General features: G+C 42.8%; 1 protein-coding gene across 2 annotated transcripts in view; it reads right to left on the bottom strand.

Moving 5' to 3' along the window:
- Positions 1-3132, bottom strand: part of IBTK (inhibitor of Bruton tyrosine kinase) — a 59089-nt gene extending 55957 nt beyond the window's left edge. For both annotated transcript variants that reach the window (XM_060236493.1, XM_060236486.1), the window contains exon 1: positions 2877-3132. The gene's annotated coding sequence lies outside the window, so the exon portion shown is untranslated. The remainder of the gene's footprint in view (positions 1-2876) is intronic.
- Positions 3133-18848: the final 15716 nt, after the last annotated feature.

Consider the following 18848-nt stretch of genomic DNA (forward strand, 5'->3'; position numbering starts at 1 on the left):
CCAAATCTGTGGATATTCAAATCCAAAGATTGGAGCCATGAACACACAAGAAAGATCATTCTACAGACCTGAAAATCCCCAGTTTTGCAGGAAAAAAAATATTCTCGCTTCCTATACACATGCATACACATATTGAGTTCATAACAGAAGCAGCACCTGCAGCTTAAAGAAGCAAATGGATCTTAGTGGCTATTGCTAGACAATCACAACAATATTGCAGCCTTCAAGCCTTGGTTTCTCTCAGGAAAAGGAGTGTGAGGGAGAGGGTCCTTTCCAAGGCTGACAGAAGGCAGGTGGGATAAAAGCAGGTTGGCAGCAACCACTGAGTAACTTGTAACGACCTAACTTGCATAATTCACCCAGATCCAGCTGCTTGCTACTATTCAACAGCAGCCACCCCATTAAAGCCCGGGTAGTGTTAGACTAGGATCTGGGAAAACTAGGTTCAAATCACCACTATGCTACAGAGGTGACCTTGAGCCAGTTATACAGTGTCAGCCTAACTTAACTCAGAGTTGTAGCGAGGATAAAATGGAGATGAGGTGAGTGATGCAAGCTGCTTTGGGTTCCCACTGTACAGAAAGTCAGGGTAAAAAAAGAAGCAATTAAGTAATATAGCTGAAGACAGGAACAGATATAAAGCAGATTGGTTGGTGGATGGGAAAAATTAAAATGTGAGGATATGAGGTTTGCTAGGATGAAGGAAAAGGAAACAATGTGGAGAAAGGGATACACAGGAAAAAGTTCTCGTAAGTTCTCTCTACACAATTGGGCCTGACCCAGTAGCTGGTACCATGCAACTGGGCCATAGTTTTCCCAGGCAGGGGTTGCCAAGGAGAAAGGGAAAGCTGAAGAGGGGACAGATAAAAGTAGGCTGGCTGGCTGAGAGGTGAGAAGAAAACAGGAGAGGAAGAGAGGCTTGGAGGGCTTTCAGGGAAGAGAAAGAACAAACAAGGGGATGGGGGGGGGAATCGGACACCCCTTGCAAGTCTTGTCAAACTTCCCCTGTGGTATGATCAATTAGCTGACCTATTAGGAACACAATAAAATGTGAAAACCAAGAGACCCTAAAGAAGTGAATGGCCCATTCCACTAGGGAGTGATAAAGTGCTTAATTTTGAAACATCCATCAAACATAATCTATTAAGTTCTAGAACACTCTTAACTGTAACAACCAGAAGCACCCTCTCAAAATGAGGTCACCTCAGAATCATTACTGGATTTATGGGGCCTAATATGTGTGCGACTCGACTGTGCAACTGAACAACAAATATGTGTGCCAGGTGCATTTACATATTTAAGACTGAAATGCTGTCCATGACCTGCATAAAGATCATTCTCAAACAAAACCTCTTGCATACCAAAGTGGTTCAGTCCTTCCAGTCACTAGAGATAACCATCCTGCTAAACAATCAGTTTTTCAAGAATGAAGGTAAACAAAGTTGAGGGCTCCTCCTGACCTAGACACTGTACACAATCAAAGCATGGTATTTATTCAATACTGTCATCTTGCAATAAGCCATCCTGTAAATAGGACCTTATCAAATTGGCCTTGAAACTATGCAATAATACAGTACAAAGAGATTTTGCTTCTAGGTTGGGGAGGCAGATCCTGGGGGAAAATAACTTGTATGATTATGATGATGAGTTACAAGGCCCACCAAACCAATCCAGCGAGTTTTAGGTCTTTTGCTAGTTTAAGTCTGTAAGCACTTAGCAAATGTACTCCATCTGCCTTCCATTCACTCCACTTGGAGTATGTACACAATTTTCCTGTTCTCCGGGACTCTACAACTGCATATAGGGCTCCTATTACTAGGCTTCTCTACCCCACCTATCAACTCTCCGTATCTTAGTGTTATATTTAAAACATTAGCATGGGGAGACCAAATGTGGTTTAGTAGTAAGGATGTCAGACTAGTACCTGGGAAACCCAGGTTCAAATCCCCACTGGTGCAATGGAAGCTCACTGGTGACCTTGGGCTAGTCACACTCTCAGCCTAACCTACCTCACAAGACCATTGTGAAAATAAAATGAAGGTGAGGAAGAAGAAGATATTGGATTTATATCCCTCCCTCCACTCCAAAGAGTCTCAGAGTGGCTCACAATCTCCTTTACCTTCCTCCCCCACAACAGACACCCTGTGTGGTGAGGGGGGCTGGAGAGGGCTCTCACAGCAGTTGCCCTTTCAAGGCCATGCCAGCAGGTGCAAGTGGAAGAATGGGGTTATCAAACCTGGTTCTCCCAGGCACACTTAAGCACTACACCAAACTGGCTCTCCAAATGATGAGAGCCAGGAGAATGATATAAGTCACTTTGGGTCCCCATCAGGGAGAAAAGCTGGGTATAAATGAATACATTTTGCTAGCTCTGAGATTACCCTCTTCTCTTTCCTTCATATTGCCGCCTCCTTTCCCCACCCCCTTACTAACCATGTGACAACAACTCCACGTCAAGCACAAATTCATCAAGAGCAGCTTCGCTGCGAAGACATCTACCCATGCTTGGAAGAACACATGCAACCTAACCCTACTCCTGCCCATTTAAGAAAAGACTGATTTGCAGAGGTCGGCACGGGTGAAGCTTTTCACGGCATAGCAATGAGCATTTCATCTGCAACTCGATCTACAGAAAAGGGGACAGCTAGAGAGCTTGAACACTCAGCAACCCGCTGAGAAGGTCTGCACTTGTTGGATATCTGCCTGCTTATAAAGGCGCAAGAGCCCTACCAAATATTAAAAAATAACATTTAATTTAAAAAAAAAAATCTCCTCTCTCCCTCCCTCTTACTTTCCGATGCCTTGCACTGTGCTCCCTCGTGCCCCGCTGCACTCACCCACCCACCCCTCATTTGCCGGAGCTTCCCCAGCCTCACCAGTCGCTAGATGAATGGACTCGGACGGCCACAGCAGGACGCGCGCAGAGATGCGGGGAAACTCATCTTCAGTGACTCCAGAGGGCTCCGGCCTCGGCCACGACAAGCAGCCAAAGGCAAGTTAAAGCAGCAGTAGAAACCGCCACGGCTGCAACCCTCCTGAAGCAACTGAAGGCGATGAAACACTGACACTCGGACATGGAAATAATAGCGTCGTCGGTTGGCCGAAAACCTGAGTATCTCGAGCGCCTATTGGCTGGCATGAGGCACCAGACGGGCTCCTGCCTTTGAGCCAAGTGCTAAAAGAGGCTGACACGCAATAGGGAGAAAGGGAGCGGCGGAAGGACGAGCCCCCCGCTGGAAGGGCAGGTCAGGTTGCGACGTTTGCCGGATTTCCAGATTTGGGCGGGCTGCCTCGCTGGTAAGAATGCGAGGGAAACCTGCATGTTCACGCAGGACTTGAAGCGGATTTCCCTGGGTGCCATGGGAAGTGCTGCTAGTTCCAAATAAGAATAAGTAGTTTCTAGTGGCATCTCAAAGACTAGCATGTATTCTAGCATAACAGTTCCTAGATCATTGAGAATGTAGGCTAGAAGAACATTTTCTTAACCCTTAAACTTCCACTAGACTCCCGTTTATTATTCCAGCAAAAGACTGATTGTGCAACCCTAAAAAGAGTTACACCCTTCCAATCCAAGCCCATTTAAGTCAAGTCAGTTAGAAGCGTATAACGAAGTTTAGGGCTGCGCTGTATAACAACCCCTTTGGATTTGTGGAAGGCGTTCCCGAACGATTAAGAGCGCGCATGTTTGCATACTTTTTGGTGGGTTTTTTTTTTTTTTGGTCAATTGGGACAATTTCTTTACTGCAGACAGGAAAGCTTTTTTAAAAAGTCACATGGGATCTACATCATATAAGGTTGCCAACCTCCAATAGGGGCCTGGAGATCTCCAAGAAAGAATTGCAATTGAATTTCAGCCTACAGAGTTCCCCTGGAGAAAGTCGCCATTTTGGTGCGTGGGGTGCATGGGATTATGCCCTATTGAAGCCCCTCCCCTTCTTGAACACCTGCTTCCCCAATTGCCAGCCCCAGATTTCCCAACCTGTAGTTGGCAATAAGAAGTGTTGTTGTTGTTAAGAATTGTCAGAATCAGATAGTTGACTGCTGGATGGTGTTCTGAAGTTCAAGAATTTCTGAAGCCTCACTGAATAAGCAAGTTCAAGCGAGATCCCAAAAAATTGTATATGGAATATGATGCAGTTCTTTGCGTGAAGTGGCCTACAAGCTGGATGGAAAACCTGAGAACCATATAATTTTGAACTCCAAAGAGGAAGCACAGGACAAAATATTGTAATCCAAGGCTGTAGTTGGTGGATCATGTGAGCTCAGAAGTTTTGGGCTGCAGCAAGCTATGCCGATTGAGTGTCCGCAGTAAGCTCAGCATCAATATGATGACTAGTGTGTCTCTGTTAATTGAGCTACATAGAGGAAAACTTTAGCAGTCCCACAATGCCAAGATTAGGGTCACCAGCTTCCAGGTGGTAACTGCAGATATGGAATTACAAGTGATCTCCAGGCTACAGAGATCAGTTCCCTTGGGAAAAAATGGCTGCTCTAGAAGCTGGACTCTATGGCATTATACTCCACTGAAATCCTTACCTTCCCGAGACTCCTCCCCCCAAATATCCAGGAATATCCCAACCTGGAGCTGACAACCGAATGCCAAGCTGTTCCCAAGCTTGTTGTTCAATGTGATGCTATATTTCCCCCTCAGTTTCTCATATATTGCCTTACCTGCATACACACAATCATTCTCACTGCTCACCATTAGTATTCATATGCACACATAACCACACACAGGCTTGGTCCACATAGGGATGGGACCTGGGGATCCCCCCAAATTACAGTTCATCTCCAAACTATAGATATCAGTTCCCATGGAGAAAAATGGATGCTTTGGAGGGTGGACTCTGTGGCATTGCACCCCACTGAGGTCCCTGTCCTCCCCAGGCTCCGTCCCTAAGTATCCAGTGGTTTCCCAACCCGGATCTGGCAGCCCTACTCCCCATCAGTGGCCAGGGGGGTGGGCAGGCAGGCAACCCTGTTCACATGCAATAGGCAACCATGGTTTGGCATCACACTCATTAAGTCTTGGTTTCGTGTTCTTATTCTTTCTGTCTTCACACTGTAGTTTCTTTATTTTGTACTTAACAACAGGCTATGATTTGTGCATGCCCACTGAATGAGAACTGTTATAATCACAACACTTTGCTCGTATTTTGGCATTACTTCTGAACTAGCCTATAATCTAAGCCATAAACGTCCCATTAGCTACCTACTCCTCTTTCATTTCTACACTTTGTCACAGCCTCTTCATCCCTAAGTCTTGACTGATTACAATGTTGTGAATCTCTGAACAGCTGAAATGGTTATAAACATTCTATAACATACCTGCATCGGATTCAATAGAGAGTGTTCATTTCAATTAAATGTAGTCAAGAATCTTTCAGCCAATACAAAGAGATTTCAAAAATTCCAACATACTGTTACTTTAGGAGTTCAGCACCTCATTTGATTCACTCCAGGTGAAATTCCATTAATATTGTTTTGGAGTTTTTGTTGACAATTTAGAATACTGTTAGCCCCATGGCGCAGAGTGTTAAAGCTACAGTACTGCAGTCCTAAACTCTGCTCACAACCTGAGTTCAATCCCCGGCGGAAGCTGGGTTTTTCAGGTAGCTGGCTCGAGGTTGACTCATCCTTCTGAAGTCGGTAAAATAAGTACCCAGCTTGCTGGGGGGAAAGTGTACATGACTGGGGAAAGCAATGGCAAACCACCCCGTAAAAAGTCTGCCATGAAAACATGAAAGCAACGTCACCCCAGAGTTGGAAACGACCGGCGCTTGCACAGGGGACCTTTCTGTAACCCTTTTCCAATCTGTTGAATCACAAATTAAAACCAACTAAATGATTATGAAATTCACAAAACCCAGGTTAACTTTCATAGCTAAACTCCTTTATGATTTTAACACTATATAAACACATTAGGGCCAGCATGAGCATATCCTGAAATGGGACAGCTGCCAGGACTCAGGGCTCCTAGGAGGGTCCTTATCACTTCCTAGCCTACCACACATGTTCCCAGCTGTACACATTTCTCAGCACCGCTAGGGAAAGTGTTGCAAGCAGTGCCAGCAGCTGGGAGTATGAGCAGTGGGAGGTCTTGCAGGCAGGCAGGGGAAGGCAGTCGGTGGGTGGAAGGGAATGAGGGTATGAGCCAGACCTGGTGGTGGGCAGGGAAGGGGAGGCAGGCTCTGGGAACTCTGCCCAGCAGTGCCTCCCAAAACGTGGAACCAGTTGTCATGCGCACACACACACACATTTAAGATGATCTTCAGGAAGCTGAGTCATGGAAAATATTGTCTGTAAAGTAAAATGGCACTCAACAACCACACCCTCTAGCTTTTAGTGTTCAGCCATCACAAAATATCTGAAAGCTGATGAGAAAATTAGTATATGGGATGCTCCTGAGGTCAGAATTAGCTCTGTTATATAGAGGGGAAAAACACAGAGCCTAGAAATAGATCTGAAAAAAAATGGAAACACATCTACAGTATGTGTAGCATTGCACCAGAGCTGTTTTTTCAACTAGGTGGAAAAGCCAGATTACATTCTGCCGGTAGCACGGACAGATCCTGCCTGCAATTTCCAAGTAAGGTTTATTTTTATGGCAACAAGACTTTCCTCCTCCCGCAACAGACCAAAATGTCCCCGCAAATACTTCTGCTGGGGGATAGGGGGTACTCAGGAACACTTTCAGTCTCGCTATGGAGAAAGCAGGGCAGTTGCCCTGGGCCGCATGCTGGAAGGAGGGGGAAATAGCTGTGCAGCTACAACTCAAGAAACCACAGCAAGGAATGGAGGTTGGGAGGCAACAGTTGGGGTGGGTCCCCATATAGCCAGGCCATGCTGTGCAACCTCCCTCTCTCAGAGCCAGCCAATGCCAAGCAGGAGGGAGGGTGCTGTACCTGCCTGCTGCCACTCAGCTAGCCTTAACCTGCAGCTGAGCAAGAGTGCCACAGTGCACAGCAGCCCTTTCCATCTCATCACTGGCTATTGCCTGCAGCTCCACACGCCAAGCATGAAGGAGGGAGGGGGTGCTACTCGGGATTCTGCCATTGCCTCTGCCCCCCTCTTGACGTCAGGCTAGAGGAGCTGGCTGTGCAGAGGCTGTTCCAGCCATGGACCACCTCCCTTTATTCTTTTCAGAAAAATAGTAGTGTGAGGGCTCTATCCTTAACTCTTATCAAGGCACCAGGATCACTAAGACCTCCCTTGTCTGGGAATAACTGAGAGGGAGGGTAATCTGAGCTGTACTATAGGAGGGTGGTATCAACAGATTTGCCCCCCCCCCCTCTTGTGCAGGTAGGGTACAACCCAGTGTTTTTGTAATTTTTCTTTAAGTAAACATTGAAGTCATAATAAGAATTCATGCTTTCTAGATTTGCTTATCAATAAATATCAAAGCCATGCAGAAAAACATGGGGTTCATGTTTTCTGTTATATAAATGAGGAAAATGCGGCACAGATCACTCAGAAACTGATGAGCATTTTAAGAGTGATTCACACATGCAAGAAAATTGTTATAAAGCCTGATCTCTTGGAGGTTAATGTGTCAGCTCCCTCTTTTGTGGCTTACTACGTCACCAGACAGCCAGACACTGTTTTGTCATGTGTATTTCCATTGCTTTTCCAGATGATGCCCACAGTCATTTATCACTGAAAAATGATGAAGTTTTGTTTTCACAAATGAAAAAACATATTACAAATCCTGTGTTTTCTTGGGTAGTGCAGACACATTTCATACTGTGCCATGAATATGTCCCCATGTCCTATACATAAACTCTCCAACTACTTTAACTGGTTGTGATTTTTTTTACAATAAGAAAATGCTTCATCTCCTCCCAGGACACAAATACTGCATGTTTTAGGGTGGAGCTAACATGGATGGTCAAGATCCTATGTATGTGCAATGACAGGGAAAGTGTGTGAAGTTTAAAAGCAGTTCTAATTTCTCTTCCACTCTAAAGCAAAGTTTATTCAAGGCCATCATCTGATTCATTGATGGGACTCACTCTTGCCCCCAATCGCAACCTAGGATGAAGATTTCTTGGAAGAAAAAAGAAGCATCTTCAAGGGGTGAGGAACCCTCATGATCCCCTCTATTCCTGAGCATCCCTGTATCCCAGAGCTAGGGGAAGATTCCCCAGGCTTCTCTGCCACAGTAGATTTCCATTCAAAAACCAGTGAAATCAGTTGAACCCTCTCTGAATGGGCCCATCCACCTCCCACAACCTGAGAGCATCCCACAGGACCCAAGAACAAAGAAGGTGAAGGTGAAGCCTGGGTCAAGTGAAGAAGTACATATCCTGGCAGTTCAAGACATTAAACATTCTAGTTTCCTAAAGGGGAGGAGAGATTTGGTTCCTAGATCTTCACAGGATCCAGCCCTATTTCTGGCAACTGGAAGAGATGGGGTTCTCACCTTCATATACAAGTAACCAGTTCAGCAGCTGTTCAGAATGTAGTGAGTCTTGAAGAACGTTTGCAGGGTCTGATTTTGGTCTGTTGCCAACAACCTGGTGTCAGTATTCCTGACACGCCAGGTAGCGAATAGAACATTTATCCTTAGTGTGAGAGAAGAATTTTGTTATTGTGCCTTCTGACATTGTAGCTGTTTGTTCTATGCAATCCTGACTCTTCAGTATGGTCCCTCCATTCCATTCTTGCCAAAGAAGCATAGAAATTAGCCCCAGGAAAGTGGCTCCCACAGTTATTATTGTTATTAATCAGATCTGTGTTCCGCTGAAATCCATTTAGAGAGTAATCCTAACTCAAGACTATTTGAGTAGGAAAGTGTTCTTAAAATGGTACTGTCAGCGTCCTTAAGATTCAGATATAGGATTGGAAACTGACATTAATATCAAGCTGAAAAGCAAGCAAGTTGAAAAATAAGCCAGTTTTTCCCACTGATGGAATAAGTGCAAATGATCTTGTGTTGTTCAGTTCTATGCATTTGGTAATGTTCATTGCTTTGGCCACAGGATGGCACTCTCAAGATGGTTTTAGTTTTCTTCTCCTTGCTGCTTTGAAGTTGTTAAGCGGATGATATTTCCAATACCATTTTTTAAATGCAGAACTGAAGATCTAGTTTAAGTTAAATTTTCCATTCAAGAGTTCTGGCAAAATGTACAATTTATGAAAATGCTTACTTTTTTAAACTAATGTAAGTTCCATGATACAACAAAGGCAAGATTTTAAAAAATAAATGAAGCTGAACACACAAGGGTCTTTGAGGCAATAAGACCCCCTATGCCTCCCATGCTAACATTGTGTTGTTCTCTACTTTTTTTTTATTTGCATGCCCAAGAATGATACCTGTTTCTTCAGTCAAAAATGTGTGAGCTGGAGGCTAAAAATCTGTGAGCTAGCTCACGATAACTAAGCTTTGAAGGAACACTGGTGTCTAGTACCAGGTTGCATCCTAAGCTTGCTGGAAACACACTAACAGCTTTATAAGATCCTCCATGTGTTTGATGGAGATAAATGTAGAAAACCTGGGTTCTCTTTTGCTCCAGTGGATGCAGAAATTCCAAATAAGGAGCACACAGAGACTCAAAAGTTGGATTAAAATACATGAAAATGGTTTATTAAGCAGAATATGCAAGCCTGAAAATAAAATAATACAAAGCAATAAACCTTTAAGCAAAACAAAGGTGGGATAATATATATAATGCATGGGACAGTGAAGGAATGAACAAAGCTTCTAGAGGCACTTTAGACATCAACTAAAAACTACAGATAAATGAAGTCAATATGACTTAGCAAGGGAAAAACCCAAAGAGAAGATGTTATATAAATGAAAACAAATAGGACCAATATTTTAAAACAATAAGTAGCAAATGATTATACATAGCAACAAGGTATTTCACAGGCTGCCCTCTTAATCATCTCTAGCCCATGTGAATAAAAAGTTCTCTAAATTCCAAACAATTCATAGCTGCCTGTTCAGGTGTCCAGTAGCCTGGAAAAGAATGGAGAGAGAGGGAAAGGAACATAAGAGAAGCCATGTCGGATCAGGCAATGGCCCATCCAGTCCAATACTCTGTGTCACACAGTGGCCAATATATGTGTATATATATATATATGTGTGTGTGTGTGTTTGTGTATACTGTGGCTAATAGCCACTGATGGACCTCTGCTCCATATTTTTATCCAATCCCCTCTTAAAGCTGGAAAGGAGACATTAAAGAGGAACCATTAATGAGAAGTCGTTAAAGAGGGACCAAGGGTTGAAATGAAGGCTGGCAACTACTAAAGCGACATGAAAGGATGCTGATAAGGAAGAGAAGGGATTCCTGTCACTAAGGTATTAAAAGTTTTAGGTTAGGGAGAAACAGCTTATCAAAACTGCATTCTGCTCTCATTTGATTACACTCTTTGTTGATCAGAGGCTTCCCTTCCATTCTTAGAAATGACAAGCTTTTCCTATGCATCCAATTCAGTGTAATTCAATCACTTTCTGTCTAAGGATCAATATGATCAGTATTTTTCAGGAGAAAAGGGAAAGACTCTAACACTCCCATTCATGCAATCATGCTAACTTCTGCTCTAACTTCTCTGGAAGGCTTCTGACAGCCCAAACGATGTGTACAAGTCAGCTCATGAACTAAATTCTTGATGAATTTTGGCTGGTTTGTGCTTCAAGAAGTCAAATTCATGACAGGTCCACTGGCATAAACTTTCCACAGACTTTGAAGCTGTTCTTGAAGGTTCATTGAGGGTTGTTAATGGATACATTTCCAGACAGACTGTCTCCAATCAATCAAGATGTTTACCAAACTTCAAAGCAAGGGGGGGAATTTTTCTGTGAGTTTGGTGTCGCTGGCTTGTTCCTGAGCCCTTCCATAGACTCCTGTAACTGCAGCAATGCAAGCAAAAGAAGACTAATGTGATGTTTTTTTCAAGCCCAGCAGACTTCAGTATCACCATGGCAATGCAAGTTTAAAAGGATGGATCAGTCTCAAAGCACAATGTCACAAGAATTCAAGGGTGGGGGTGGGGTTTAAGAACATAAGAGAAGCCATGTTGGATCAGGCCAATGGCCCATCCAGTCCAACACTTTGTTACACAGTGGCCAAAAAACCAGGTGCCATCAGAAGGTCTAGTGGGGCCAGGACACTAGAAGCCCTCTCACTTTTGCCCCACCAAGCACCAGGAATACAGCATTACTGGCGCAGACAGAGAGGCTGATAGCTGCTGATGGACCTCTGCTCCATATATTTATCCAATCTTGAAGCTGTGTACGCTTGTAGCCGCCACCTTCTGTGGCAGTGAATTCCATGTATTAATCACTCTTTGGGTGAAGAAGTACTTTTTTAAATCCATTCTAACCTGACTGCTCAGCAATTTCATTGAGTGTCCAGTTCTTGTTGCAAGTTCTATATAAGAAAATGGGAACACAAAGGAACACTCATAGTCATTTGAAACTGACAAGAGCAGGAAAACCTCAGATGGGAGAGGGGAGAACCTCATGAACTTGCACCTGTCATTTCCTCTGAAATAATTTTCCTGGGGACACCTTCTTTGGAGAACTGTAACTCAGACCCCATAAATCCAATCCTCACCAAACTTGGAGGGCAGGTAGAAAGTCAGCTGGGATCCCCTGTGGGTTTGGTGTCTCTAGCATGCTGGGGGGGGGGGGGGTGTACAGGCTCACAAACCAAATCAGTTTGTTTGATGCCAGACATTTGTGACAGTTCATGGTTCATAAATTGAGCATACCACAAATAATAAACTGATCCACATTTTCCCAGTTTGTGCCCATCCTTACACAGCTCCTTTTGAGAAACAGTAAAAGCATTCACATGAATAAATATCATGTACAGCTTGCCTTTTTGTTTTTCCAAGCCTCAAGAGCTTCTTCCAGTCTTCAACTAGTCCTTGTGTGAGCTTTAGTCCCAGACAAATTAACTGATGTCTTCCATTTCTATTACAGAGTCTGGATCCCAATTCCAGAACGTCCATTGAGCATCTGGACATTACATGCTACCTCATCAGTAGGGATGTGGTTTGGTTCATGGTTTGTGGTGTGCCTGGTTCATGAACCACAGACTGTCACAAGCTTTTTAGGTGTTAAACAAACCAATTCAGTTTGTGATGCTCATGACTTTCTGGGGAAATTTCTGGGGAAATGACAGGCATAGGTTTAGGAGGTTCCCCACCACACACACCACCATTCAGTTTTTTTGCCTATTCATCTATTTCAAATGACTGCTGCCAGTTTCAATAGGGTTCCCCCTCCCTTTGCAAGTGTTCTGTTGTGTTTCCACTTTTTTTTACATAGGGCTTGCAATCCCACCCCCCCCCCCCCAACACACACACACACCTCGTGACACTGTGTTTTGAGATCAATTAGTCCTTTTAAGCTTGCATTGTCACAGTGGTACTGGATTCTTCTGGACATTCTGTATACTGAATTGGCTGTACTGGGCTTGAAAAAATGTCACCACCACCCTTCAGTTTGTACTGCAGGGATCTGTGGTTTGGCATTAGTCCTCTTTTGCCTGCATTACTGCAGTTACAGGAGTCTATGGAAGGGCTCAGAAACAAGCCAGTGACACCAAACTCACTGGGAAACAACCCACCCTTGCTTTCAATGTTGGTAAAGTTCTTGGTTGATCAGAGACTGTCTGGAAATGTGTCAGTTCATGAACTGTAATGATCCTCCATGAACAGCTTCCAAGTTCATGGAAAGTTTGTGCCAGTTTACCTGTCACAAAGTTGACTTCTTGAAGCATGAACTGGCCAAAATTCATCACAAACTTTAGTTTGTGAGCTGGTTCATGTCCATCCCTACTCACTAGCATCTCCACAGTCCACACAATACAAAATACATAGTGCTCAAAGATATTGCATTAATTGAGATATCAATTTTTTTTAAAAATGTAGATGTCTCCTGAGCTTTGACATTGTTTGGTATAATACGAATTAATTTACTTTGTGAGTCAATATATAAAACATATAAAATAAGATGCAATTTTGGTATTTTAAGTGGATAGCAGAAAAATAAGGTTATAACAGTTAAGTGAATAAAAGGCCCTTCTTTTAGAAAAGGAAGGCTATATAGACTATTAAGGTAAACTGTTAAATTCTCACTGCTTTCACTGTTCTTAACAATAGTTGCGAAACTTTTCAAGTTTCAAAAATCAGAAATAAATAATAGGTCACTAATTTGAAAGATACTGATCTTGGAACTACTTTGCTGTTCTACTGGCCTGCAATCCAAAGAAAATATATTTATGTGTTGCAATACAGAGCATTCCAGTTTGCTTTCAATAATCCCTTTTCCAGACTCCTTTAAGGTAGGGCAGTGTATATACTTTGCAAACTATGTGGTCTGTGAAGTTGGAGACACACACTAAATTTAACCATATGCCCCATCTCAGGTTTTTTGCTTTCATTTAATCTGTATATTTTCTATGCTTTTGCCTTTATGATCACAGATGTACATAGGAATGGGCTAATTTTGGAGACTTATAAGCAAGATTAAAAGTGGGAGCTCCATTATGAGCACTATCTTTGGATATGCCAAGTAACTTTAAGGCTTGGGCATAGTTTGATAGCTGTAGATGCTTGCTTAATGCTTTCAACAACTAGTGTCCACTAGCTGATGAAATGCATTGCATGCTTAGATGGAAAAGAATGGAAACTGTGGAAATTTGGAAGGGAAAAAAAGTAGTTGTGTATGGGATAGAGAAGGTAGAGAAAGAAGTACTTCTTCCTTTCTCACAACACGAGAACTTGTGGACATTCAATGAAATTGCAGAACAGTCGGGTTAGAACAGATAAAAGGAAGTACTTCTTCACCCAAAGGGTAATTAACACATGGAATTCACTGCCACAGGAGGCGGTGGCGGCTACACGCATAGCAAACTTTAAGAAGAGTTGGATAAACATATGGAGCAGAGGTCCACCACAGACTATTAGCCACAGTGTATTGTTGGAACTCTCTGTCTGGGGCAAGTAATGCTCTATATTCCTGGTGCTTGGGAGGGGCAACAGTGTGAGGGCTTCTAGTGTTCTGGCTCCACTGATGGACCTCCTGATGGCACCTGGGGTTTTTTTGGCCACTGTGTGACAGAGTGTTGGACTGCATGGGCCATTGGCCTGGTCCAACATGGCTTCTCGTACGCTATGTTCTTATGTAATTGGCAAAAAACAGCATGAAAGACTGCAATGTTTTATTGTTTTTCAAAAACAGATACTATTTGAATTATCAGTGTTGTTTTATTTAAAAATATATCCTACTTTTGTTTTGTAGCTTAATGTAGCTTTCAACTCCAAAAATTAAAAACATACAAAATACAGGCAAACTAAAAAAAAAAAACCACCCACACATCAAGAAAATACCTGCAACATAAGAGCCCTCACAAATAAAATGGCTTCATAGCACCTCTTAAAAATATTTAAAAGTGCCCCCCTCCTCAGGAAGTTGAAAGTCATTAAAGAAAATGTATGAGCTCTAGTAGATGCCAAAGTGGGCAGCTTAAGTGGGGGGGGGGGCATTAGACTGTAGAAACCAGAAGGCCATTTGTCATGATCCTGGGCCATTTGTCATGATCCTGCAGGCCCCAGGGAAGGCTGTTTAGAAGTACTGGGAAGAGCCTACATTTCCCAGGATCCCCTCTATCCCTCTGATTGGGTAGCAAGGGTTTCGGAGGGAAACAGGCCCCGAGAGGGGTGGGACCTGGGGAGAGAATATATAAAGGCCAAGTCCAGGCAGGATGTGTTCTTTTCCTAGGAGGCAGAGCTGAGGAGGAGCTGCTGCCAGGAAGAGACCCTTGCCCTGTGAGGAAGGGTGAGTAGGCTAGGTCTGACTGAGACAGTAGGGACAGTAAGTTCAGATGCGTTAGGGTATTTGTTTATTTTTCCCTTCACCCCTTTTACTGTCTTATGCACCTTGTTTGTTATACTGCACTGACCTTTTAAATAAACCTCCCCCCCCCATTGTTAACTCTGCCTGGTCCTCACACCCATTATTTGGCCTAAGCTACAGGAGGCCTGAAGGGCTTGGGAGGGTATTCTGGGCCTTCTCAAGGGAGACCCTTAACCCAGAGTGGTGGCAGCAATTGGTAATACCTCCCTGAGTCGTGACGCCATTGTTGGTACTCAAGGACATATAAGAACAGACAGTCTTTCAGATGAGTGGGTCCTAGACTGTAAAGGATATTTAATATTTACCTTTCCTTGCTCCCCAAACACACCTGCCTGTTCAGATAGTACCAAACACACAAAAGGCAGCCAACAGGATAAATTAGCACCCTCAAAGGACAAAATCCAACAAAACCCCTCTTTTTTCGCACCCCTATAGTAGATACAGTAATGCAAATTAATAGAAAGAAGCTCCTAAGGGTTGGTTAGAGAAGAAGGGCTTCTTCAGAGTCCATGAGATGTCAGTATAGAAAGACACAGTGTAGATCTAGACCCACAAAATTTTAAAAATTTTATACCAGGCAATGTTATGAATGACTGGTGCTACACTGCATTTCATTGTGCAAGCAATTCTGATTAACATTCCAATTCCAAAGGCTTTGTGTGTAAACTTTGGAATATCATACATTTTATGTAATATATGCATACACATAGTAACACTGTATCGTTTTCTTGTAAATTAGACAAGCATATTGCAAAGTCCCTCATTTGAGCTACCATCTCCCCATCTCTTCTATTCTTAGACCTTTCTCTTTTCCTTTATTATTTTTCTACTTATTTTGCCTCATGGAGATGCTTGTTTTCTTTGCTTAGCTTTCCAGGACATGACTTGTTTCTGGTCTACTTCAAAATCCCATGTAGGCCTCTTAAGGCTCCTTTTTCTGCTGGATCAACTGTATTGTGTGTGCAGAGTGAGATATACAATTAGAGACCAATGGGATATGGGTTGGTAAGAAATAACCAGTAATGAAGTGACCAAGCTTCTCCTTTGAACCCATTGAAAGAGATAATACCAGAAAGCAATATAAGTTACTTTCACACCAGGACCTTATGCACCACCCACTTTCTCTCAAGCCAAGAAACAGGCAAAGGGCTCTGTAATACATACACACTGTACACATTTTTGTTTTAAACATTATCTAAACAATCCTGGTAGAAGGATCAGTGTGTCTGTCTATTACATTTTTACCCCACCTTTTCCCCAAGGAAATCGGTTTGGTTTATGTGGGTCTCCTCTTTTCCATTTTATCCTCACAACAATGCTGTGATGTACAGTAGATCAGGAAGAAGGAGAGAGACTGACCCAAAAGCACCCTCTGAGTTTTACTGCAGAAGAAATGGAGTTTGAACCTCAGTCTCCCCAGCCATAGCTTGGCACTTTAACTGCTACACCACACAGACTCTCAGGTGCAGTCCAAACACACAAAAGGCAACCAACGGGATAAGTGAGCACCCTCAAAGGACAAAATCCATAACAAATTGTATCAGAAGAGCTGTGTGATGCTTCTCTATTAGCCATTATCTTTGGCACTGAGAATATTCATTTGCTTATTCCAAACTGTTGCATTCCCATGTTTTCTCTGCTGCCATCCTGTTTTCCCCCCAGTGCTGGCTGCAGCCCAAATTGCCATTGTACTTTTATCTCATTGTACCTAAAGAAGCTGGCTATGACATTTGGTTGTCATCCCAGTATAGTGGTGCTGTCCTCTCTTCCATTATTCGTATTAGAAGGGGCCTTAATGAAACGCACAAGCCACAGGACATCACACCCTGTTTTGTTCCTCCCACTTGTCCTTATAAGCCACACCCCCAGCTCTGACCCTACAAGTTGTTGTACAGTTTTTTCATGTAATTTCATAATTATTGTGAGCCCAGGTTCTGACAGCATATACCCAGCAATCAGGAAATTGCTTGCGATCCTATGCATTCTTTAGTTTAGACTGCAACCTGAAATAAGACCCACACGTAGCAGCATTGAAATGGGAGAACTATCTGCGCTACCATGAATATTATTTCTAGGTAAACAAAAATAATTTTTAATTTTTTAATTAGGTACCAAGTAATGAAGAGCTGAAGACCAGAATGCCCTTCTCATTTAGACAAAGATCCACAGTGTCGAGAACCAGGGAGGAGGGGGAGGAGGAGCTTTGAATGGAGTTAGGGGGTATTAATTATGGTTCCCCCTTCTAGGCGATAGGGTGTCAAGACGTCTGCCACCTGGCGGATTGGCCAGGGTATCAGCTTGCTTGATGGCAAGGGGGCCCCCTTAAACATTAGGCAATATGTTAAAAATGTTAATGATCTTTTAGTAGCTTGAAAATATAATAGAAGTTCCAGTATTATTACTGTAATGCAACTAAAATTTACATTGTATTTAGGATTGCCAGCCTCCAGGTGAGGCCTGGGGATCTCCCGCTTTTACAACTGATCTCCAGTTGGCAGAGATTGGCTTCCCTGGAGAAAATGCAATCTGAATTTCCATTTAGTATCTACTGTATACTGCCAGTGATATGTACAATGTATGTACACTGTAATTACTAAAATACATATACGGTATTTATTTTGCAAATGTTTTAATTGTACCTTTTTTCCAGTTATGTATTTTTTTTGAAAATTGTATTTATTTCTTACAAAAATTAAATGTTAGCCTTATAGTTGTGGGTGGGCCCCCTATGTCTCCTGGCAACCAATATTTTTAGACCCAGTCCACCATTGTCATTAAAATCAGCAGCAGAGTCAAACTGGCAGAAGTCCCCACATCACTCCACTCCCATCCCCCATCAGCAGCTAGTCCAGAGAAGTTGCTTCAATTTCACAGGAAGTCTGATCACTGCAGAGGTGAGAAGGAAGCAAATCAATCCTGGAGCTTACAGTAGATACAGCCTCGGTGAAATTCAAGACTTTTCTTCTACCACTCAGAGTCTGAAGAGCCCCAATAAAAGTGACAAAGCGTGCCAGTTTTTTCCAGGCCTTTCTCTACCCTCACTGAAGTGGAAGATAAACCTTTGACAGTTTTATGGCTTGTTGTATATAATGACAGTGGCAGGAGACAGATAGGAATCACTAGGTTCTCTCTTCATGAACTACCAAATTCACAAAGAACACAGAAAGGGCCTAGTATTAGGAAAGCAGTAGGGTTTTTTTTTTATATTGACATTGTTGTCTCTTGTACAAGAAGTTTACAAGATTTTTTTTTTTACAAAAGTCTCTTTATTCTCTTCAGGCAGAGGGTATTTCTTCCATGAAGTCAATTCTATTTATAGGCTTTGTGCTTAGAATAAGAAAGGCCCAGAACTGAGATAAAAGAAATCTGGCAGTTTAATGTCAAGAAATTAACACAAAAGACTCTCTTCAAGGAACTAACAGGTGAGATAACTGCTGTGAAAAAATGACCCTGTCAGGCAGCTGTTATGTCATGTAGAAATTGCTCACTGTGCTGAGTTTTTAAGACATAATAGAGGGTTTCCAGGATTGGGCACTGCAGATTTTCAACCAACTCCGTCACCACAGGGAGTTCAAAACACTACCAGAAGACTTTAATCATCTAGAATATCAAAAACAGTTCACGGATAAAATAGACATGCTAACTAGTAATCCTTACTGCGATACACATGGTTTCCTTCTGCTAGAATACTGTATTTTTATTCCAGTTATTTGATTCCTTTCAGCTGTGAGTTTTAACTGGTGCAGGTTTACCAACATGGTCATGACAGCCAGTTCCTTTTCCCCTGAATCAGATGAAACAGTGGAGGGAGTCCTCTTCTGAAGGCAGTAATGGACTGGTTGAGGTAGTTACGGACTGGTTGATAAGACAGAGATGATAAGGAGGATGAAGCATCCGGCCACCTGGGTTCTGGCTAAAACTGCACCTTTTCTGAAGGACCAGTTCTGTGGCTTGGGACTTTCCCAAAATCAGG

The sequence above is a fragment of the Heteronotia binoei genome, chromosome 1, assembly GCF_032191835.1.
Source record: "Heteronotia binoei isolate CCM8104 ecotype False Entrance Well chromosome 1, APGP_CSIRO_Hbin_v1, whole genome shotgun sequence".
Taxonomy (NCBI): Eukaryota; Metazoa; Chordata; class Lepidosauria; order Squamata; family Gekkonidae; genus Heteronotia; species Heteronotia binoei.